Source organism: Micropterus salmoides, unplaced genomic scaffold (genome assembly GCF_014851395.1).
Source record: "Micropterus salmoides isolate LMB-PRFRI ecotype aquatic unplaced genomic scaffold, ASM1485139v1 Ms_hic_scaffold_1, whole genome shotgun sequence".
Taxonomy (NCBI): domain Eukaryota; kingdom Metazoa; phylum Chordata; class Actinopteri; order Centrarchiformes; family Centrarchidae; genus Micropterus; species Micropterus salmoides.
In genome coordinates this window covers 66,623,838-66,647,803 of record NW_024040040.1, presented here as the reverse complement: position 1 = coordinate 66,647,803, position 23,966 = coordinate 66,623,838, and the positions used below count along the sequence as shown (strand labels likewise).

General features: G+C 40.4%; 1 pseudogene; it reads right to left on the bottom strand.

The window, feature by feature from the left end:
* The window catches only part of LOC119892337, a 73,570-nt pseudogene extending 52,317 nt beyond the window's left edge, over positions 1-21,253 (bottom strand).
* Between the last annotated feature and the right edge of the window lie 2,713 nt (positions 21,254-23,966).

Below are 23,966 nucleotides of genomic sequence, written 5' to 3'. Positions count from 1 at the left end.
TAGATTGCCTTTCTCCTTGAACCAGGTATAAGTAGCTGCTGGGTTAGCCTCACTGATACAGGTCAGAGTCACTGATCTGCCCTCCACTATCTCAGCAGAGAGACTCAGTGACACAGAGGGAACCCTCGGGGCATCTGGAAAAGATCAAATAAATGAACAAAAATGAGGACAGATTTGTGTTGTGCTGAAATGAGTAATAGTTTTGAGTGTGGAAGCATCTGAAACTTTGGAGATGGTTTTGTGACTGGCAGCAGGCAGAGTTGTGTGTTGTGGCCTTTTGAGTTATACTCATTAAAATCTAAGAGGAGACCAGAGGAATGTCCCTCATACAAGTTTATGGGTAAACAGAGGTAAGTTATATCACACAAGAATGTTGCAATGTGTTGTAAATACTGCAGTAATGGCCCTGATTGACTATCGAAAAGCAGAGTTGGATATACAGGTATATACTTAGTGATATATTACTGGTTAGTACCAGATAAGATACACTTTATATGTCATTTATGTTTTGACATGTACTGATCATAATTGCTATTTAAAAAAAAACATACAAGTGTTTCTGCTTTACTGCAGATGACTGATGATGATTGGACTGTTATTTAATTACATGGGGTTCAAAACCTTAGCCCTTCCTACAATCCAAACACGTTTGCCTCTTAACAAAATCCAGTATAGTATATGAACATACAGGTACATCTCAGAAAATTAGAATATTGTGTAAATAAAAGATTTTTTAGACGTAAAGTGAAAAACTAAAAGCCTTTTATGTTTTAATTTTCATGATTAGCAGCCTTCAGAAGATTGTCAAGCAAAGCCGATTCAAGAACTTGGGGGAGTTTCACAAGGAGTGGACTGAGGCTGCAGTCAGTGCATCAAGAGCCACCAGGCACAGACATGTCCAAGAAATGAGCTACAATATAACAGAACTACTATTCTAATTATTTTTTTTGATTTCCATGAGCTGTAAGCCATAATCATCAAGAGTAAAACAAATAAAGGCCTGAATTTCACTTTATGTGTAGTGAATCTAGACTACATTCACTTTATGACTTCAATTATGGGGAAAAAATAAACCTTTGCACAATATTGAAATTTTTTGAGATGCACAAGTAATTTTGGGGATATAGAGTCGATAACAGGACAGAAGCCTGTGGCCACGCCAGATGTTGGATGCTGGATGTTGTATTTGTGTGGGAGCATCTGAAACTTTAGAGGTGGTTTTCTGGATTACTGAAGTTTTGAATCCCCTGAACATCTGTGCAGATCTGGCAGACCAATTGTAAATAAATCTGCCTTTTCATCATCTACTGTAGCTGCTCAGTGAACTACAGCAGCAGACTGTGAATATGAAACAGGCAGAGCTGAAGAAAGTGCATGATCAGCAAAACATTTGACTGGATAATTAAGCTTTAAAAAGTTGTCATTGTCTGCTTAAAGCTTTTTAAATTTGCTGTGTTTTGCTCACATTTCACATTAATAGGGACTAATTCAGATGTCCTCATTCCCAGATCATTCTCTACTGCACAGTAATACCCTCTAGAGTCAGAGGGCAGGATGGAGCTCAAGATAAGCTGTGGTTCTTTACTGGGAAGATGAAGGTTTGGATTTCCATGATATTTATACCAGGTATAAGTAGCTGCTGGGTTAGCATCACTGCTGCAGGTCAGAGTCACTGAACTGCCCTCCACTATCTCAGCAGAGGGACTCACTGACACAGAGGGAAGCTTTGGAGCATCTGGAGGAGAAAACGTGAACACATGTAACATTTCATTTCAAGATGAGGTTGAGTTTTCACAGTGGAGCATTTTAAATGGACAATATTTCATATGAACACAAAGTGGAGGTGCAGCTTGATTTCCTCCTGTATCAGAAACTATATGGGTTCTTGTTACCATGGATACAAGTTGGACACTTTGATACTGAAGCAATGGACTGAAGGAGAGTGGTAATCTTTATGTCCTTTAAGAAGTTTCCTTCATCATTCTCTTTCATTCATTTGTTAGGCTGCAGCTTCTGTAGTGTGTGTGTATAAGGGGGTTCACCTAAGGTACATGTTAAATATACCAAAATAGAAGGATGTTCTAAACCTAAAGCACATAAACATCACAGACATAAAGAGTCCGGCAGTGCTGAAGACAGGAGACCAAGCAAATGATCCAGGTTCAGTGTCTTTAGACACCACCATGTCTACTGATGACCTCTAGTGGTTAAACATCAATCAATCAATCAAGACATCAGTACATTCTGAGTTTTATATTACAGTGAAGACAGGGAATAAAAACTAATTAGGCAACATGTCTACAATCTCATGGGGAAATGATTTGGTTTTCATCCAGTTCTACAATGAATCACCAAATACCACTGAGTTACTTGCAGTTAATGTGCAGTACAATAGGTTAAAGGCTCCACCAGATGGTGTCATGTCAGTGGAAGACTGGATGTAAACTCACACACTGAAGGAGAGCGGGACTCCTCATATCCTCCTATAGCACAGGAAAAACTGTCTGCAGGATAAAAGGAGGCTGAATAAGATGTTCCTTCTGAAATGTTCTGTCCATTCTTGTACCAGATGTAGGAAGGATGACCAGGTGGAAGACAACTGCTGTGACACTTCAGCTCTGCCCAGTTATAAGACTCATAGACCTGTAATCTGCTCACCTGCACCTGGAGATCTGAATAAGGGACAAAAATCTTAATTTTAGATTGAACTGTCAACATACACACAATCAAATAGAGATGTGAGTAACCTTCATAAGGTGTTGAACACATGAAACTAAATTAATAAATATTCAGATAAAATGTTACCTGTAACAGACAGAGTGACTCCAGGTGAACCAGTATATGTCCCACCTGGTTGGTTTGTTATGAACCTGAACTTGTACTCAGCTGAGTCGCTCTCTCTCAGGTCTGTGACTCTCAGAGTGCAGTGGTTCTTATAACAGCTATACTCCACACGACCTGAATACTCTGACTTTGTTTTCAGATCCACAATTTTATCACCTTTAAACCAGAATGTTTTCTCAACTGTAGTATCGTTGCCATTTATTCTGGATGGGTATCTGTAGGTGCAGCTCATGGCCACAGTTGATCCTTTGAAGGCACAGATCTCAGTAGAAGTGTAAGTCACTCCACAGTCATTCTGACTCTGTATCACTGTAACACAGAGCACATCAGAAACAAAAAACATTAATAACTGAATTTAGCAATCAGTTAGTGGATCATACTACCTATATGATTTAGTTGAAATGTAATGTGGACAAAATCCTCAATTATCTGACTGATTATCTGCAGTCATTGTCAAAAAAAATTCCTGAACCAAAATAGACAATTTTACAAGGTGTTCATCATATTTTAATGTTACTTCTGGATGTTTCTGCTTTTGTCCATTCATTCAAAAAAAATTAAGCAAAATACCTAAAAGTGCAGCGTATTTCAACACACAAGTAATCCAAACAGAAAATGAATAAAATGACATAACTTTACTAGAATAGAGTAGAACAGCAGTAGGCAACATCAAAGACTCACAGATGTTCTGTATCCTTCTTCTCACAAGGTCATTTCTAACTAAAGCTTTATGACCTTTTAATGTTATTTCTGAATGAAACCAGGGTGAACACAGGCACAGAGAAGTCCAAACACAAAAACTTGCTCAGTTATACACAGTCAGTGCAAAGGAAGATGTAGCAGACCGGTGGTGGAACAAAAAGGTTTGAGATTAGGGGTGTGATGAAAAACTATGGTCAGGAGAACAAGACGAAGAATAGAAGATATAAATAAGAAGATATTTTCACAGCATTTTGAAGAAATATTTGTTGATGAAATATATGGGTGGAGGGTCTGGGGGTCCTCCCCCAAAAGATTTTGAGCAATAACCTCTTAATTTCCTGCATTCCGGAGAAATTTTCTGCACCAATTTATGGTGGAAATGTCTTTATATAAAGGGAAACAAATTAATTTGGCAGACAATAATTCAAAATATAAAAGTATAATGGAATATAATGCAGTAATCAGCAGCTTGTAACTTTTTTGGACAATGCACATGTGTTTCTTCAATATTTAAATTGCATTGCATGTTTTCTTATTGTGCAAATAAAGCTTACTCACAGCATTCGTGCACATTTCTTGGTAAGCTATTTTTCAGAAACTATATAACAAATTATCCTCTCAAAACGTGGTGGGACATGTCCCCATTGTCCACAATGTAAATGACACCTATCCCTTAAATGCAGTTTACTGAGCGGGATAAGATCTAAGATTGCAACTAGGTGTGTGCTTGTACACGTGTTCGCTTGAACTCATGAGCGAGCATAATCCGAAACACAACCACTTTCACACAGAAATCCTGTAATAAACGCAGGAACACCAGCATGTTACTTCAACGTTCCCGTCTCAGAGGCAGATCAACACCGGCTCTGTTAACGTTACTTCATTCGGCGCAGCAAGCGTATATTGGCTCAATCCCCCTGGAAAAAAGGCAGCGTGACAGCGGCAATAGACAGGCAGGGAGACAGCTTCACACTATATACTGGAAACTCAGGTGTTGTTGCTGTAGTCTGAGAGGGTCGGAAGCACGCACAGAGCTGAATCCGACCCGGTGTCCTCACATTAAAAGCAGAAGAGTGGCTGATGCAAGCAAGAGAGAAAACAGAGGTGTGCATCATTTCTGAGTGAGTTTTGAGCCCATTCACAATAATCCAATGAAAACTTGATATACATACACACATATATATATATATATATATATATATATATATATATATATATATATATATGTGTGTGTGTGTATACAAATATATATATGCATGTTTTCTTCTCACCTGACTGTAACAAATACATCTTTAACATTCAACTTTTCCTGAAGAAACATGGCGATGTCTGCTACTCATTTCACACAAATTTAACTTGGGACACAGTTAATTTCAGAATAACTAAACATACAAACTGTTGAAGAACAAATGAAAGGACACTGTATGTTTTCATATGTAAGTGCTGTCTGTGAGGATTAAGCCTTTTTTGGAAAAGTGAGGGGCAGGTTCTTTTTGATGAAAAGAAGCTTCTCTGCATTATCAGCTGTGAGCCTGTTTCTGTTTTCATCCACAATATGTGACACGCATGGGCTGAGAGGTATCTGCGTGACATTTGGGCCAGTGTGGGAAACCGCACTTTGTTAACGCTCCAATACTGAAGTGGTTTGTCTTCCCGAGAAGTTGTGTTCTCTCCAAGGTATGTCTCTAACTGAATGGCAGCACCCACAGGTGCAGTGCTCAGTGATGTCGATGCTTGCGCATCTGCTATCTCATCAAACACACTGTCCAGAGTGCTGCTGGCCTGGGCCTTGCGTATCTTTCTTGCAGGTGGTTCCCCCAGATCTTCCTGTTTGTCCTCCAGACACATTCTGCATCTCCTGTATCTCCTGCATCACCATCTCTTTGGCCTCTGTGGCAGTGTTTTTGTTTGAAAAAAAACGATCTTTATACCTAAATCAGAGAATTATATTTTTGACGTTGGCAGACAAGCTCGTTTGAAATAGTAACTGAATGTCGAAAAATATCGTAATAAATTTAATTGATTATTTAGGTTGATATCATTCTCTCATCACATGATCATCACACTCACGCACACACTTTACCTCGGATACTGTTCCAATGCAGTAGAGCGGGTTTTTTTCCGTGTCCGTGAAGCGTCTCTTGACGGCTGCAAACAAGGTTCCCTTCATTGTTTTGATGCCATGGTCCTCGTCTGTTTCTTTGGTCAAAAGTTTCTGAAGCACAGTGACCGCAGGTATCACATCTGAAGCCAAAGCATCAAAGGAGCTCACTTTTTCTGGTTAACTCCTCAAACGGAGCAAGAACAGATAAAGTCCTTTCTAAAAGCGCCCACTGGTGAGCGGTGAAATTGTCTGGGAGTTCATATTCTGACCCAAATATTCCCACAGCCCGCTTCTGCTCGATGCCCGTTTCTGCCCTTATTGGCATGTTGAGCTGCATCTGAATGTCTTCCAGGCGGGAGTAGGCTAAGGCAGAATGTTGAAAATGTCCAACTATTCTACGTCCGACTGCCACCGCATCAGCAACACTTCGCTGAGCTAAAAGGCCCTCGTTGACAACCAGCTGGATGGTGTGAGCGGCACATGGCAGGCTATGGAGACCAACATCACTCATAGCCTTTATCATGTTTTTGGCAGTGTCCCGAAGCACAACGTGAACAGAGCTTTTCGGAATGCCCCACGCCTGGAGCATATCATCAAACGCACCTGCTATGGCTTGGCCAGTGTGCGAACCCCGAAAGTGCTTTGCTTGTAGAACGACTGTGCAGTAAATTCTCCATCAATCCACTGCGCAGTTAAACTGATGAGAGACATTGGGCTGACGCTGCTAGGCCAAATATCAGTGGTGAAGCCGAGATGTCCTGCAACAGGTTGCTGATATGCTTTTTTACAAAGTCATGCAGCTTCGGTAATGCAGTGTCTGTGATGTGTGCTGGGAATTTCATACTTTGGCTCAAGTACGCTAAGAAGACGACGAAAGCCAATATTATTTACAACTGACAACGGCTGGTCATCAAGAGCAATGAACTGGGTAAGAGCTTCTGTTATTTTTACCGCCCGTGGGTTGTCTCTGGGCATTTTCTCTCTCTTCTCCAGCGTTTGCTCCAACGTTGGTTGTCGTAGTTTCCCGCTGCTAGCATTAGCAAACTCCTTGAACTCTGTGGTATGTTGGTTCTTTAGATGTTTAATCAAATTGCTTGTGTTAAAGGAGCTATTTTTCACCCCTCCTCTCGACAATTTAGGAGAGCATATTTTGCAGTCTGCTCTAGTTTTGTCATCGTCACTTATAGTAAAGAATCTCCAAACGGCTGACATTGCTTCTCTTCCGACGTTACCTGCTCATCTGAGGAGACGTTAACGTTAGCTCACGCGAAAGGTCACGTTGTCGTAAAGGGTATCGAGTGCTGTTGTATCTGAGTAATTCTACAAGTACGAGTACGAGTACATGAGCGCTGTATCGGGTCGAGACCTGAGTACTGGTATTGGTATTGGTGCATCCCTAATATATATATATATATATATATATATATATATATATATATATATATATATATATATATATATATGTGTGTGTGTGTGTGTGTATATATGTGTGTATATATATATGTTAACTCGTTTTTATGTAAGCTGCCGAAGTTGAATTGTCTTGAACTTTTTGTACGAAACGCGAAGCACAAATCATTGGAAGAGACTGATCCTCACTGTTTGTGAGTTTCCAGGTTCTAAATAGTTATCAGGACATCAACAGGAGGGAATTCACATGGCAGAGCGTCCCCGCAAAACTAAATGCAGGCCTATCAGGTAAAGTTGGCCTATGTACAATTTTAATTTAAGTTAAAAAGGCTACGGCTGTGTAGCAAACAGAAGCCGTTGCCATGGTTACTATCCATAGAGCGCCTGATGTTCACTTGCGGAGCGCTGTCTCCCTTTCGTCTTTCACCTGAGAGAACCTGCCGAAGCCTCTCTCCGCGAGATAGAGTTTTTGTACCACGACCCCTAAATCAGTTTCAGGCGGATCTTTGCGATATGCAGGCTTTGGCTGAACACAATGATGGCTTTAATTACTTATTAACAGTAATTGATGTTTTTTCCAAACGGGCATATGCTAGACCCTTGAAGAAAGAGGTGGAGGTCTCTAAGGCATTTGAGTCTATTTTAAAAGACAGCCGGAGCCCTGAAAAGTTACAAACGGATGCGGGTAAAGAATTCTTTAACAAGACAAGGGGAGGATATTATCACAACATAGAACAGCTCAGGCTCGAGCTGCATGCATTTCTTAGAAAAATTGGCTCCGATATTTATTTGAATTTCAGGCAGGGGGGCAATTTCACCTCCGTTTTTATCCTCCTGTTGCTTACATGTTGGGGTTTGAACCGGGGAAATGGTTACAGTTCAATCAGAGGATGGCACCCTACCCAGCAGATATAAAAGCTGGTATGTCCCATCTATATGTCTACAGTGATCTGGTTCGACATCAGCTGGTTGGCGATACATACGCTCCGCTCTTGAGAACGATCGATATACAAGGAACATACGGGGACGTCATCACACAATATTTTAATCCCCCCTGCTACCTTCCAGTGATCAAGAATCACATTGAAAACATTCACATAGAGATTAAAACGGATCAAAATACACCGGTGAAGTTTACCTTTGGAAAGACTATTGTGAAACTCCATTTTAGACCTTCAAAAAACTTTGCATCTTCTGTGACAAAATGATACATCATACCCGCGATCCTCACCGTTTTGTGAGCTACTATGAAAATCAAGTAGGGGGTGCTCTCCCTGGTTTCAGCGGGGCTCCCGTGATGTACGGGAGAGGCATAGGGTCTATATTCTCAAAATTATTTCGTTTTGTCGCACCGCTGATGAAAAGAGGTTTTGCCATTGCTAAGCCTCATCTTAAATCAGCCGCTAAAAACATAGCCTCAGAGGTGATAACCCACGCCGTTGGTAAATTAGGTGATCGCTCGGCCCAAGGTGTTCAAGAAGGATCAGGCAGCATGATGGTGTTGGCTCGAAGAGCAAGGAAGAGACCGCCAGGGCGGCGTGTAAAAGCAGGGCATACAAAAAGAAAAAGATCAGTTGAAAAAGTAAGACCAAGAGGAAGCACACTAGCAGAAGGGCCTCTGATATATTTTAGAAAAGATGGCTCTTTTACATCACAAATCGGCCGAATGCACTATGGGGGAATTGGATTTATTTTCAGCTCCTATGACACAGCTCTCCATCGATGAAAAGATTTACACAGAAGTCATGCCTCTGTCAGCCATTACTGATGGAGGTCCCGTTGAATTCTTTATCCCCGGTGACGGGGAAAAATATTTGGATTTGAACGACACCCTGTTACACCTGCGTTTGAAAATTACGAATGCAGATGAATCAGACCTGGCTGATGATGCCTCTGTGGGTCTCATCAATTATCCCCTAAATACAATCTTCAGCCAATGCGACGTTATTTTGGGAGATAGACTGATTTCACAGTCCAGCGCTACGCACCCCTACAGAGCAATGATCGAAACCCTGCTCAACTATTCTGAAGATACTCTAAAAAGCCAGTTCACCGCCGGATTATTTTACAAAGACACAGCGGGGTCTATGGACTCAGTGGTGATAGATGATGGGCCAAACAAAGGATTAGTACAGAGAGCTCAATTCAGTGAAGAATCGAAGGAGGTACACCTGTTGGGCCCTCTTCATAGTGACATTTTTTTCAGCGAGAGGCTTCTCCTGAACTCTGTGGATTTAAGAATTAAGCTAACCAGGGCTAGCGATGCCTTTTCTCTCATGGCTGGGGCTGCCAGTACTTACAGATTAAAAATACTGGGGGCTTCTCTGTTTGTTAAGAAAGTCACTGTATCCCCAGCAGTGCGATTAGGTCATGCATCGGCCTTAATGAGGGGCAATGCCCTCTACCCCTTATCCCGTGTGAATGTCAAAACCTATTCTATACCCGCAAATTCACGGATATGCAACCAAGAAAATCTCTTCCTAGGAACGTTACCTAAATATCTAGTTATTGCCATGGTAAACCACGAAGCCTTCACAGGAAAGAGAGACCTGTCACCCTTCAATTTTATACACAATGATGTCGAATACATGGCATTGTGTCAAGACGGGAGACAAGTCCCAGCCAAAGCTTTCCAACCTCAATTTAACCACGGGTTGTCTGTCCGAGAATTTTATAATATGTTTACCGCCACAGGGAGACATCTAAAAGATTTACCTCTGAGCATCAACCGGGAAGAATTTCAGCAAGGTTACTCTTTGTTTGTTTTCAACCTCAATGCCAGTGAAGACAGCGACGCTTTGTCAACCATTTCCAATGGGAGTTTAAGACTTGAAATGAGATTCCGAGTGCCCTTACCTCATACCACAACTCTCATTGTTTACGCGTGTTACGAATCTATTCTGGAAATAAATTCAAAACGACAAGTGTTGGTGGACTATTACTAAAGCAATATGAAACCATGAATGAGATTCCTTTTGTGGCGTGTGGGCTTCGGATCAGTTACCTTTACTGAGACAGTCCTTTAGACTACCTGCTTATATGATAGTTAACACCCACCCTGCACACGATCCTGGGGAGCACTGGCTGGCGCTCACTCTTGAGGAAGGTCAGAAAGCTAGCTTCTTTTGGATTCTCACCAGAGTTTTCACATTACCCCAAAAGTATCTTGGAATTTTTAAAAAAACGCTGTGAAACCATTTCATATCATACACATCAGTTTCAGCATACACTGTCTACCACATGTGGTCAGCATTGTGTGTTCTATTTGTGTCATCGAGCCTGCGGTCTATCTTTTGAGAATGTGCTGTCTTTGTATCATGATGATTTTACAAGAAATGATTCTATGGTATCCAATTTTGTGAAAAAATATCAACGTTGTATGAGGCAACAAAGAGCCGCATCTTTTCACCACACAGTTTGTTCTTTACAAATGTTCAAAGACTGTTACAAGTTATAAATAAAGATGAATCTTGAGACAATAACTTTAGCTTGAATTGTTTTTATTATGGGTTCAAATTAAGCCATCGTGGAGCAAGGGGGTGAGTTTCTTTCTTTTTTCTCTTCTTGAGGGTGGCGAGGCGTCCACCTCTTCCCACTGGGGGGTTAAAGATGCTCGTCTGTGTTTTCTTCCCTTCTTAAATAGTAAGGGCGGTGTCTCATCATCCTCTCCATCCCTGCGAGGGGCACGGGGTGTCTGCTTTTTCCTTCTTCCCCTCTTTATCGGCAGGGACATCACCTCCTCCTCATCTTCCCGGGGTCCTACCGTTTGAAGCTGCCTATATTGCTCTCGAGCTTGAGGGTTGCTCATCATTGATAAAGGGATGTTGAGTTCTGAAGTATTCAAAAAACCTGTCCATCTCTTAGGAGGCTGGGATTTTTTAAGGGACACGGTCAGACTTTTAAACAAGTCTAGCAGGTGTGAACCTTTCACAACATCTCCGTTATACACAAACTCTCCCCTGGGAGTCCACCCACCTCGGCTCTTGGTTAATTTCTTTATGATGTACTGTGCATTGTTACGGTAGCGAGCCGGCAAGTTTTGTACAACCTCCCTTGCTGTTTCATCCAGTTTCTTGTCTTCTTCTTCTTCTTCTCCTCCTTCTACTCGCTGCTTCAGTGCCTCAGAATCTTTAGCTACTGTCACAGTAATGTGGCGTTCTTCCTTCTCTCCTTGTTTGACCAGAGCTAGGTATCTTTGCAGCAGGGCATTGTATTTCTTAATTTTTTCATAAGCGTTCATACCATCCTCGTTTAGTATTGCCCTCATTTTTTCATCCAAATCATTTTCTACCGTATGTCTCATTATTTCAGCGTTGGATGCAGATGGTACAGAATGATTCAGCCGGTTTAGTTGCTGAGGCGTCACCAAAAACATTTTCTGACTCATGATTTATCTATTAATTAGCCCTCCCAAAATGACAGGAAGGATTGTTGAAAGAAGAGGTAACAGAAAGCCTCCAGACTGTTTTGTCAGAGCCTTATGTTTGGTTTTAAGACTTTTTTTTTTATTAGCCAGCAACCTTATAATTTTCTTTTGTTTTTTGAGTTTGTTATATTGAGCTGAGGTCATAGGAATGTTTCCTTTTAAAAGATTCAAAGAGAGTTCACACAAAGACTGAAGAAAGTCCGATGAGCAATTGTTGAGAATATCTTTACGCTTTTGAGGCGTGGCGTGACATAAAGCCCTCAGTAAAGGCGCATTCCTTTTTAAACGTGCTGACATGTTGGATCAGGACTTTGATTTGGGAAGATAGACAACGGGCCACTGGTGGGGTAGTACTCCTGATCTTAGTCTGTAAGTTTCTGGGCAACTAGGTGTGAGGTCCAAGATTAAATACCCGTGAGGATCTTTGGTAGCATCTTCAAAACTTTCTAAGAAAAAGGCTTTTCGTCCGGGAAATATTTGTTGAGCTAATATACTCATCTGTAATCTATCTCGAGGGTTTTTAAACAAAACCAAATAGTTACTATTTAAACTAATTGTCCTACTGTGCTTTCCACGGTGAAATACATTTTGAGTCAACATGATGACACTCATTTTTTTGTGGTGCCTGTACTGTGTGAAAATTTTCACAACTTCAGGGTGATCAGAGGCCTGGAAAATGACATCATCCAAAATTATAAGATGATCTTGATCAGGTGGGAATAGAATTTCATCGTCAAAAGAATCAGGCAATCCTTCAACAAATTTGATCTTTTATTCTTCTGTTGCAGTTCAGTGTACATCGGTTGATAAGAAGTAAAAATCCAAACAATATTACTAGGCATGTTGTCGATGACATGATTACAGGATTCCAACACAGACTTTACAAAATAAGTTTTACCGGACCCGCTTGGCCCCACAATTTGACAGGAGAAAGGTGTTCTTAGTCTAGGGTCAAACTCAATTTCATTGGATGAAAACATTTTTTTTTTCTTCAATAGCCAAAAGGCAGGGTTTGACCTTGGCTCAGTAACCGTCTCTTGTCATACACCACTCTAAACTTTTTCTGGAATGATGAGTTTCTAAGGAAAAACCCCCTTTTATCTCGTACAATATTGTGCTGAGGTGTTTCAATGACACCCCCATCATCAGAGTTTAGCACATAATTCTCCACCAACTGTTTGACACTGTTAAAGTTAACTTGTTCACAACAATCATGCGTTTGAGTGATACCCTTTACACGAAGTACTACTTTGTTGTTACGAGTCTGGTATGCATAACTTTTAGGACCCGCGGCCGCAAATTCTTTTATGCTATCACCATCTAACTCATCAGTCAAATCTCCCATGTAATTACCCAGGTCAAGCCGTCTCTCCCCCTCTTTTGTGACATAGATAATACTGTCTGTATCATAATACAAGACCCTCTCCTGCAGCTGCTCCAAATAACTGTACAACTTTAGACGCCCATAAGCTGTGGTGAAAGCAGCTATAAAGACGTTGTCTACCTTGTTTGGAGGGGCAATACATTGCTCACCATAACTCCACTGCAACAATGCTGTTTTGTCGTTGACAAAGGAAAAGTATTTAACTTTATATTTTCCAGAAAACATAAAGTTAAAAAACTCTTCAGGGTCAGTGATTAGTTTAGTCTGTGTCTGATTCGAGCGTTGTGCAAATTTCCCCCAGAATGTGTTGAGACATAATTTGGAGACTTGTCTTTTTGCAGGATTCGGATGAATTTTAGACGCATCCAGCAAAACACCCTGATTGGTCTGATAGTCTTTGATGTACTTTTCTCGGGCTGCCTGATCTTTGGCTTCAGGGGGGTAACCTGAAGCTTCCTGTTTACCCTTCAGAAAAGTGTGCATGTACTGAACAAAAATTGAGTCGCTCTGTCTATCAAATTGCCATACCTCTGTGATCTCAGCTACCCGATACCCCATCTCCAAGGCCTTGTTAAATTCAGGAGTGACCCAGACCCCTGTCATCGCTCTGTCCTCATCACTGTGTTGACATGGACCCTCCTGAAAATTAAGTTCAGCGCACGTTCGGCAGAGTGTGAAGACAAGTTTACCAGCTGCAGTTCTATATGGCAAAACAGGAAAAAATAAACCCTGTGGTGGACAGATTTTGGCTCTGATTATTCCAAAGTAGCTTTGGGGTTCTTTGAAATCTTTGTAGATTATTTTTGGGTGCCCCAAAGGATAGGGAAAGTTACAGTTGACATAGGGATACAGCGATGTCACATCAAAGTAGTCTACCGTTTCATTAGCACCCGCAGTGTGTCTCAACTTTACTGCACAGGTTCGACCCCCATACAAAGCTTCGCGGGGTGAGAGAGGTTGAGGAGCTTTATACTGATTGAGAAAATCTTTTAACCCCTGATGTGATTTTTTCATCTCGGTCCATGTGTGCTCTCTCATGACAATCACTTTAGCATTGTGGATGGCCTGTAACTCACGTAATTTCTCCTCGCTCCTCGCATGCAACTCCTCAAAAGGGTAGCCGGTCAAAGGATTGGTCTCATGAGCTTTGAAACAACTCGGACAGCCATGGAAAAAACATCCCAGAAACTCCCATACATATTTCACACCTTGGATCTCTGCAAAACCATCTACAAAGTATTTTCCTAGTTGTTTTTCCCCCTCATTTAAAGCATGTTGAATGAAGATGTTTTCGGTGCTGCCACCCATGCAACCACTGAATGCCTGCGTTCGAATACGTTTTGAACTGGCGTGTGTAGTTATCGGGGTCGGGGATGGCCAAACTTTTAGGAGGAAGGAAGTTGGTCACAAACACTTTCATGCATGCAGATGCTATAGTCGCACGGCTAAAAGGGTCAACCGCTGTTTCATCAATATACTGTTTTCTGAACAGCTTGCATCCCTCTGCGAGAATCTCAACATCGTTTTCACAATAGAGGCGGGCCTCTCTCATGAAATCAAATGTACCGCGGCGCGCCGTCTCGTACCAGGTGTTAAAGTCTTTCAGCTGTACCGTAGTCATGCGTTCTGTACCGTACATTTTTGGCTCCGGGTAGGGACCTGTGTAGGTCAAATGGGCAGGTGAGCTAAAATTATGGGGAAAATAGCCTTTAATTCTGTCATCAAAACCGAGAGCTTTTGGCATATCGGCTAAACGCATGGAAAGAAAGGACAGTGAGTCAATGTATTTTTGATTAAAATCAGGATCTGTCATACAGATGACTTTTGAACCTTGCAAAATCAAAGAGGGTTTTAATGCTTGTTCAAGCATGGCGTTGAGGAGTAGGTAGGAGTCAAAACCTCGAGCATTGTGAGCAATAAACACAGCATTTTTGTACAGAGGGCGTCTGAAATGCATGAGAAACTCGTTGGCACAATTTCTGCCTTGAGAGCTCCATGTTTTGCCATCTAACGTTTTTGTACACACCAAAAAGGGTATGTGAACGCCATTTTCATTGACGTATGTTTCAAAATCATAAAACACCAATTTTTCTGTGTGTTTTGTTTCAGGTGGTAGTGTCTGGATGTAGCATTGGTGCATCTCCTCTTATCTGTAACGTCAGAGGTCAAATTCTCACCACAGATTTTACACTTCACCCCAGGACATGTGTGTGGTTTACCTTCACCACTCATCGCTGAGTAGTAAAGCTGTGCACATTTGTTACATTTTTTGTACAACGAGCACGTGCTGGCTAATTTTTTGGCTCTGGGCCTCTCTGTAGGCTCTTTGTGCTTTGTCAGACAGAATTCTGAACGACATGTCCTGTTACACTCTTTACACACAATAGGCTGGAACCCCTTCTGATTACAGGTAGGGTCAAGCAAACGGAACAATGAGCAGGGCATCGGTGACTCAGCACACAGTTGTACCCTGTGTAACAGTACTCACACAGATATGGGGAACCCAGAAAGGCCTTTAGATTTTTTATACCATAGTAGTGGTTCTGAAAGAGAAACAAAAATAGGGTTTTACTCTGTCTTGGGCTTTTGGTCATGAATTTACAGAGGGCCCTATCGTCGTCTCCTCTATAAAACACTACAATTTTGCAGTCCAAAGCACGTTCAAATCGCGTGATGTCGCTTAAGGCTACAGGTGTCTGATCATCCATTCCCACTTTGTTTTGAATCTCTCTGCCGCATTCAAGAGCCTGTCTATCGTTGAGGAGGGGATGTAGAAGATGAGCCAGACAGACGGCGAAACACAACTGATTCCCCTCGTTTTCTACAATGTACAGAAAGCGTTGTTTTTTTTGATTTCGCTTTGTAACATTTTATCCACCATTGCTCTTTTACCCGCGCCTGTAGGGCAGGTGATCACTTGGAGAACCAGTTCTAGATCACCATCTGTCATAATGGTCCAATTGGATTGTACAATGCGAAGCAAAAGTCTTTCAAAACCTGCTAAATTGTCAACATCACCATCCTGTAAGATAACTGATACATTATTACGGAGATTTTCACCTCTTAGCTCCAACTGCACCACATCTTGGGGTCTCCTGTGTGACAAGGCTTGTTGTAAAATCGCATCTACCTGCTCCAGTGTACCATTGTAAAACTGAGCATAATCCACTACACCCTCTGCATTGGTTGGAGAAGGAAAGCGCAACACCTGACGTATTTCATAATTACAGAATCTATGTCGTGATATGACTCTTGCTTGAGGTGCCACAGGGTCATATTTTGAGTCACTGCCCCCTTGCTGTTGCAAGGGAGGAGTGTTGGCTACCTGCTCCATGAGGGGGGAGTTAATGGGGGTCTGATAGGTCGAGGATGTAGAGGGGTTAAGGCAGGGATTGCATTATTTTCAAGCTCGGAGAGAGCATTTTGTATTTGAATCAAGGGTCTGGAGACACAGATGAGTTTAAGACAGGAATATGCTCGGGTTTGGGTAAAGAGGGGATGTTGTTTTGGTTAAAGGGTTCATTCATTTGGTTGATTTCATCTAATAAAGCAGTTGTTATTTCATTTTCTAAGCGTTCCAGATCAACGAGAGCTTGATTTATAGCGTGTAACGGATCTAAGAACTGACTGGAGGAGGTCTCGTTTTCAATTACACTATTTTCAGTTATACCATTTTGAAAGTTTGACTCATTCTGATAATGTTGATCTACCTCGTCTGATAAACTCAGCCTAAGCCCTAACGGTTTGTTTTCATTCATTATCATAAAATCAAAACACACTTAAACCTTAAAAATATCAACGTCATAAATTAAAACTAATAACACGTTTATCTAACTATTGCAAGTGAAAATCAACAATAAAAACAATTAACCAATGAAACAAACAAAAAAAATCATTTAAAACAAATTCAGATAAATCACCTTACTAATTATGATCACTGTAGACAGCCAGCATTTCACCCATTAGTCGGAAAGCATTACTCATTAAAACTAGTTGTTCATGGGCAGTCCGACAGCAATTCTGACAGCCTCTCACGGGTCGTCAGGGTCTGTTTGCTGGAGGGAGACAAAAACAAAGACACTTTAACCTCTTTTGTGTATTTTAATACAGAAAGTCAGGCATCACCCCTACAAAATACTTCATTAATACTTTGTAGCAAACAAGCAAACTAGTTTTTTTTTTTTATTCTTACATTATCTTGTAACTAAATACCCTGAATGTCAGACATCAGTACCAAAACACTGTAGAAGTGCAAAACAAACAAACAAACACCACAGTAATAGCCTACTTTATGAAAAAGAAGCAAAATAGCTTTTAGAGTCAGGTTAACTCATAAGACTACTTGCTGCATAGAACATTTGACATGCTGTTGTATTTGAGAAAATAGTGTGGAATACTTTTAACTCATTAATTGTATAGCCTAATAATCAGCAACATGGTATCACGGGAAACTGTGTATATAGGCTATACTTTTTTTATGACTGCATATTTGCTAGGTTAATGGTTTTTGAGCGTTATAACAATTTACTTACTGCTGCTCCTACTACTGCTACTGCTACTGCTGGTTGAAATGAGCCTTCTACGGTGTTCCCTTTTCCGAGGTCCGTGGATCCGGATGTTGATCCCGCTGTCAGTCCCCGCGTTTCTACCGGTGATCCGTTACGTGACCTCCCATCTGCGGCCTGACTGGAGCGCTCTACATCATCGACGGGTGATTCCGGGGACACATCCGGCTCATCGTGTTCCGGGGACCCCGGTGTTATGTACGCTTGCGGTACTGAAACAGAGGGCTGATCCGATTCCGGAACCGGACCGTTCTCCTCGTAAAAGGTAGGGGAGAGACCCTGCATAAAGTACCGTTCACAATCGCTCGCACCATCTGCGGGTGTAATGAAAGAAAAGAGTACTGTTACCACATCTGCGTAAAAGTTTGTAAATAAATAAATAAAACCTACACACTGATTAAAAGTTAAGGTAACCTTACTTACCGACTTCTCCTGTGAGATCTACAACCTGCTCTGATGGAATGCCATTCTCCCTTGTAGAACCTATTTCCTCGCCTGAGTACAAATCTGTAAAAAACAATATACAAAATACACATCAGGATAGTACACTTTAAAATTTAGAACATTTCTATTTCACTCTAGTACATAGAAGGCCCTCTTACCTTCAAGTTGATATTCGGTTGAATGAAGCCCATTGTCGATTAAGTCAAAAACTGTTAATTGAAAACACGCAGGAATGAAAATACAAAGTGTCGATTTTTGCTATTTCTTAAGTTGCGGAGGAAAGGCTGAATGCGTACCGTGTTCTCTTTGAAGGGTCATCGCTCTGGTTTCAGGTCACTAGTGTGAAGACCTCAGGATTTCTGGTAGGGTACTTATAGAAGTAAGAAAAAAACAAAAAAAACAAAAAAAAAACAAACAAACACACGAGTGCTGCTCTGCATGTGGGGTTGGGGCCGTTACTTCTGGTACAACCAGATTATTATTTAAACTCTTGTCTCCGGCTGATAAAAATAGCTTCCTGTTTCGAAAACGAACTCACGAACTCTGTCTGATAAAACCAGACCGTTTTTTAACATCCGGAGTCTGGGTTATAGATAACCATAGTTAATAACTGGTCTACAAGATTACCTGAGGATGGCAGCTAAACACACAACACGCCTCATTGAGAAAACAGAGGGAGGTGTTACACGACTCCCCAACACGATTTGTTGAGAAAACAGAGGGAGGTGCGGGGGGTGGAGCACATTCCTCAATTCACCCCACAGCCTATGCTACACCAGAAAGAGAGAGGACAGAGAAGAAGGAACACAGACTCTAGAAGGATTAAAGTTTTAAGACTCACAAGTTTAAGACTAGGCTACAGCTTTGGAGTGATAATGATGGCAAGTTTGTAAGACAAAGCACTAGCAAAGTAAGTTGGAACACTCTCTTATTTTGCTGCATGCTGTTGAAGGTAATTAAAAAATGCTGTTTAATTTTAACTCACTGTTATACTATTTTACTGTAATTATTTCATCTTATTCTTTAGTTCTTTAATGATGGTAAGTTTGTCACACAAAGCTTTAGCAAAGATTTTACAAAGTTTAATTTTGGAACTCACTCTTATTTTGCTGCATGCTGTTGAAGGTAATTTATAATGCTGTTTAATTTTTACTCACCGTTATACCATTTTACTGCTTTACTGTCATTATTTCAATTTATTCTTCACTTGTTTAATAATAAAGACTGACTTGATTCCAAAGAAACCTCCTACTGATCCTTTGCTGGCCCCGGAGATTCCTCCTTTTACTTATAACTCACTGCTATACTTTTTTAATGATGATTTAATGATTGTCACAAACACCTCCTAGTTAATTCATTCAAGTTGTATTACTTAATAAAGTCTTTAAATCAATGAAAAACACACAATGGAAGGATGTACGCAACCCTCTTATCAGTTACATACAGACATATTTCCGGCTGGGGTGGGACCGGATGCACCCCCTCTTATCAGTTACATACAGACATATTTCCGGTTGGGGCGGGACCGGATGCACCCCCTCTTATCAGTTACATACAGACATCCGGTGGGGGTGGTGGGACCGGAAATAGCTGTCAAAAATGAGTTTGATGGAATGTCATGTATAATTCTCTCTGACGTTCATGGTCTGGACTTGAACTTCCTCTTGTACCAGATATAGTTAGCTGCTGGGTTAGCATCACAGCTACAAGTCACTGAACTGCCCTCCACTAAATCACCAGAGGGACTCACTGACACAGAGGGAAGCTTCTGCAGGAGCATCTGCAGGAGATTTAAACATTTTGAGTCAAAATGACAATGATTTTGTAAAACAAGTTTTTATATTACAAAGATAATTGTTTACTCAAGAGAAAATTAAAGAAAGTAAAACACAATACATTCTAAATGTTTTTTATGTTTGATATTGATGCTGTCATGAAGATTCTGAAGACTCTACGTGTGTTTCTGCTCTCACACACCTTTATAGCAAAATTGTTTTTCTTTTTACTTTTTTTTAAATGGGACTAACTATTCCATTCCAAGTTTTGGAGATTTTAAAACTTAAAACAAAAAGCTTGAATGAATTAAACTGCCTGATTGAAAATACATTTTGTTCATAATAAATGGATCATGTTTATGAAGAGGAACTAAAAAATGTGCAAAAGGTAAAACTGAATTGTTCTTGACTATTTTGGTGAAACCTTTTAAACCAGATTACATTATTTTAGTGGAATAATTAGGAGTGAACTCACAAACTGAAGGAGAGGGGAACAGCTCATATCCTGATACAGCACAAGAATAGCTGTCTGCAGGAACAAATGCATGAAAATAAACTTTATTTTCCTGAATGTTCTGTCCATTCTTGTACCAGATGTAGGAAGGACGATCAGGCAGCCGACACTTGCTGTGACAGGTCAGCTCAGTCCAGTTAGAATACTGGTTGACTGTGGATCTCCTCACATGTACCTGGAGCTGTGGATCTGGGATTAACCAACAGAAATGTTATTTTTAGAATTGACAGTCAGTTCAGTTCTTTTACTATCCCAAGTGGGAAACTTGTCAGGGCACAATATAAGTATCACACAAACAACCCAAGAACAAAGGAAAAACAGAAAGAAATACAAAAAGTGTGGCCACTATATACAGTACACTAAAAACACAAAAAACATAAAACAATCTCTAAAATGCAAGGTTAGCTAAGACAAAATACACACTAACTGTCTTCCAGTGAAAATGTTACCTGTGACAGACACAGTGACTCCAGGTGAACCAGTAAATGTCCCTGTTAACGTGTTGAACTTGAACTTGTACTCAGCGGAGTCGCTCTCTCTCAGGTCTCTGATTCTCAGAGTGCAGAAGTTGTTTCCACATTGATGCTGCACACGATCTGTTTCCAGATCCACATATTGATCATTTCTCTCTTTTGTGAACCAGATTATAGTATGGTCGTCATTTATTCAGGATGGGTTTCTGTATGTGCAGCTTATGTCCACTGTTGATCCTTTCAAGGCACAGATCTCAGTAGAAGTGTAAGTCACTCCCCAGTCATTCTGACTCTGTACCACTGTAACACAGAGCAGAAAACAGTCAGATTTATAACAGCAGAGGATAGATTTTAATATTTTATAAAAATGAAAGACTAAGCTGTACAAGGCAAGGCAATTATTGTCTCACATATTACAGACACGTACATTCATGGTGCAGTGCATTAGCTAAACAGATCCACCAGATGGTTTTATGTTAGTGGAAGACTGTGGAGTAAACTCACAGACTGAAGGAGAGCGGGAGTTCTTATACCCATTTACAGCACAGGAAAAGCTGTCTGCAGGATCAAAGGAGCCTGAGTAAGTAGATGTTCCATGCCTGTACTGTCCATTTTTATACCAGACATAGGACAGATGATCAGGTAGATGAGACTGCTGAGACACTCCAGCTCTGCCCAGTTAGAAGTCTTGTAGATGTCTAATCTGGTCACCTGCACCTGGAGATCTGAATACGTGAATAAGAAGGCTTCATTTTAGACTGAACTGCCAACATACACACACACACAACTAACGTTCATAAGATGTTTAATACTGGGAACTAAATTGTTACCTGTGACAGACAGAGTGACTCCCGGTAAACCAGTATATTTCCCACGTTCTTGGTTTGTTATGAACCTGAACTTGTACTCAGCTGAGTCGCTCTCTCTCAGGTCTGTGATTCTCAGAGTGCAGCGGTTCTTATCACAGATATACGTCACGCGACCTGAATACTCCGGGTCCGATCTCAGATCCACATAAACATTATTACTCTCTTTCGTAAACCAGAATGTTTCCTCAGCTTTGGTATCATGATTATTTAAGCTGGAGGGATATATGTAGGTGCAGCCTAATTCCACTGTTGATCCTTTTACGGCACAGATCGGAGTAGAAGTGTAAATCACTCTCCAGCCATTCTGACTCTGTACAACTGAAAAACAGGTGACTTCAGAATCCAAAATCCGATCCATAACAACATCAGAGAACAGACTTCATTTTACTTATTTATTTTTGTAGAACTTAATTGAACTACTGTACATTTACAAAACTACTTCCAGAGGAGTCAAGCTATTTGCCACAGAGTGAAACTAGTGTAACTGAACTAGAACTGAAGTATAAGTATTTTATCAGGTGTTTCCGTTTTTAATGATATCATAGGCATATTTATTTCAGACATAAAAATGTCTCTGCATTAGGGGTGAAGCAGGAAAGTACCACCTTTTCATACTTTTTAGTAAAAGTGGTTACTGAAACCTTGTATTTAATGTTTTTTGGAGATCTGACACCAAAACCCTAAAGTTGCTTTGGCATTTTGTCCATTCGGCTAGTGCTGATCCAGCAGATGGAACAATTTTTGAAGATCAACTCATCAATTAAAAACAGATTTCTAGGTGGTCCAGGGTCCCTGCACTACTTTGAGCTCTGAACTAAAGAAATCAATTTCTGCCAGGAAGTGAAAACAATTATAGAAAGAACAAAAAATCTAAATTTTAAGATACTAAGTATAAATTTTTACTTCCTAAGTAGAAATTGTGAGCTGGTGCTCGCTCATTATTTTGACTTAATATTCAAGAGAAAGAAATGCATTGACACTGACTCAAGCATTCTGCTTGGCAATAAAACAGGTAGTTTTCCTGCAAATCCAAGTGAAAAAGTGATTTTACACAATTAAAAAGGTTGAAGACTTCACTGTTTGAGACTCAACAAGAAGAGAAGCAGAATGATTGAGTGATTTGCATCAGTTTTATCAGACCCCCACCTCCTACCAAAATATCAATTCAATTTCAATTCAATTCAAATTAGCTTTATTGGCATGAATGTGTAACAACAATATTGCCAAAGCATCATACATACAACATAAGAACAATCAACCCCATACATTTCATTAAACAAGTAATTAAAGCGTATGTGTGTGTTAAAAAAAATAAAAGTATCTTTTATTTAATAAAAAAAGTAAATAAATAAAAGTAAATGCAGATATCACTGCATTGTGCTAAAAGTGCCCACAGGTTGAGACAAGTAGTCGTCCTTCTATGGGGATGAATAATTCAAGTGAATATCACATTGAATCCAAGAATGTATTTTCCTCCTCTGCAACCCTTACTGTACACCATCCATCCATCCATCCATCGTCAACCACTTATCCTGTGTACAGGGTCGCAGGGCCTTACTGTACACATTAAATGTATTCAGATAGACTATATAATATACGAGAAAGTCCACAAACCACTGTGTGGTAACAATCCAGACACAGACATTTATACACATGAAATGTCATGTGAAAAGAACGAATGTCATTTAGAGAGGAAAGAAATGCAAACTCTGTAGTTTCATCTTCAGCTTTATTGATCTCTGGGAGGAAGTGACATGTTACAGCATCACAAGAGACTGCTGAAGGAAGCCATTAAAAAACTGCATAGACTATATACACATTAGCTGAGATATAAGAGAATTGTGAAGGTAATTATGCAAAACTCCCTCACTTACTTACAGACACTGTGGAGCAGCCTCAGCCTTACTTTTACTGTTATTAATGCACCTCTTTACTTTTATTTTGACTTACTGATGTTGGATATCACTGTAACTACTACTCCTGAACTAAGAGTAGAGTCATACGCACAAAACATGTAGCTCCTAACTAGCTGAGTTTTATGAAACTCCATCAAAAAATAAGGGGTGTTTAAGTCCTAACTGTAAGACTCAAACAAACACAAACAAGTTTAGCTCTGAAAGTAGCTCCTATGTCTGAGAGGCTTAACTTCCTCTGGTGCACTAACAATTAATTCAGGTACATTTTGGTGTCTCCAGGAAGAGGTTTGGCAGGATGGAGAGTTGTTAGAGAACAGAGATAAAAGGTCACTGAATACTGAACTTTCAAAAAGACTGTAAAAAACATGTTACACAAATAATATTCAAGTTAATGCTTTAAGTCATAAAATACTTTACACATTCTTTAAAGCTGCACATGCAGAGTAAAAATCTAAGCTGAACACTGGTTACATTTACTCATTTAGCTGACGCTTTTATCCAAAGCAACTTACAACTGCTAAATATGTCAGAGGTCACACG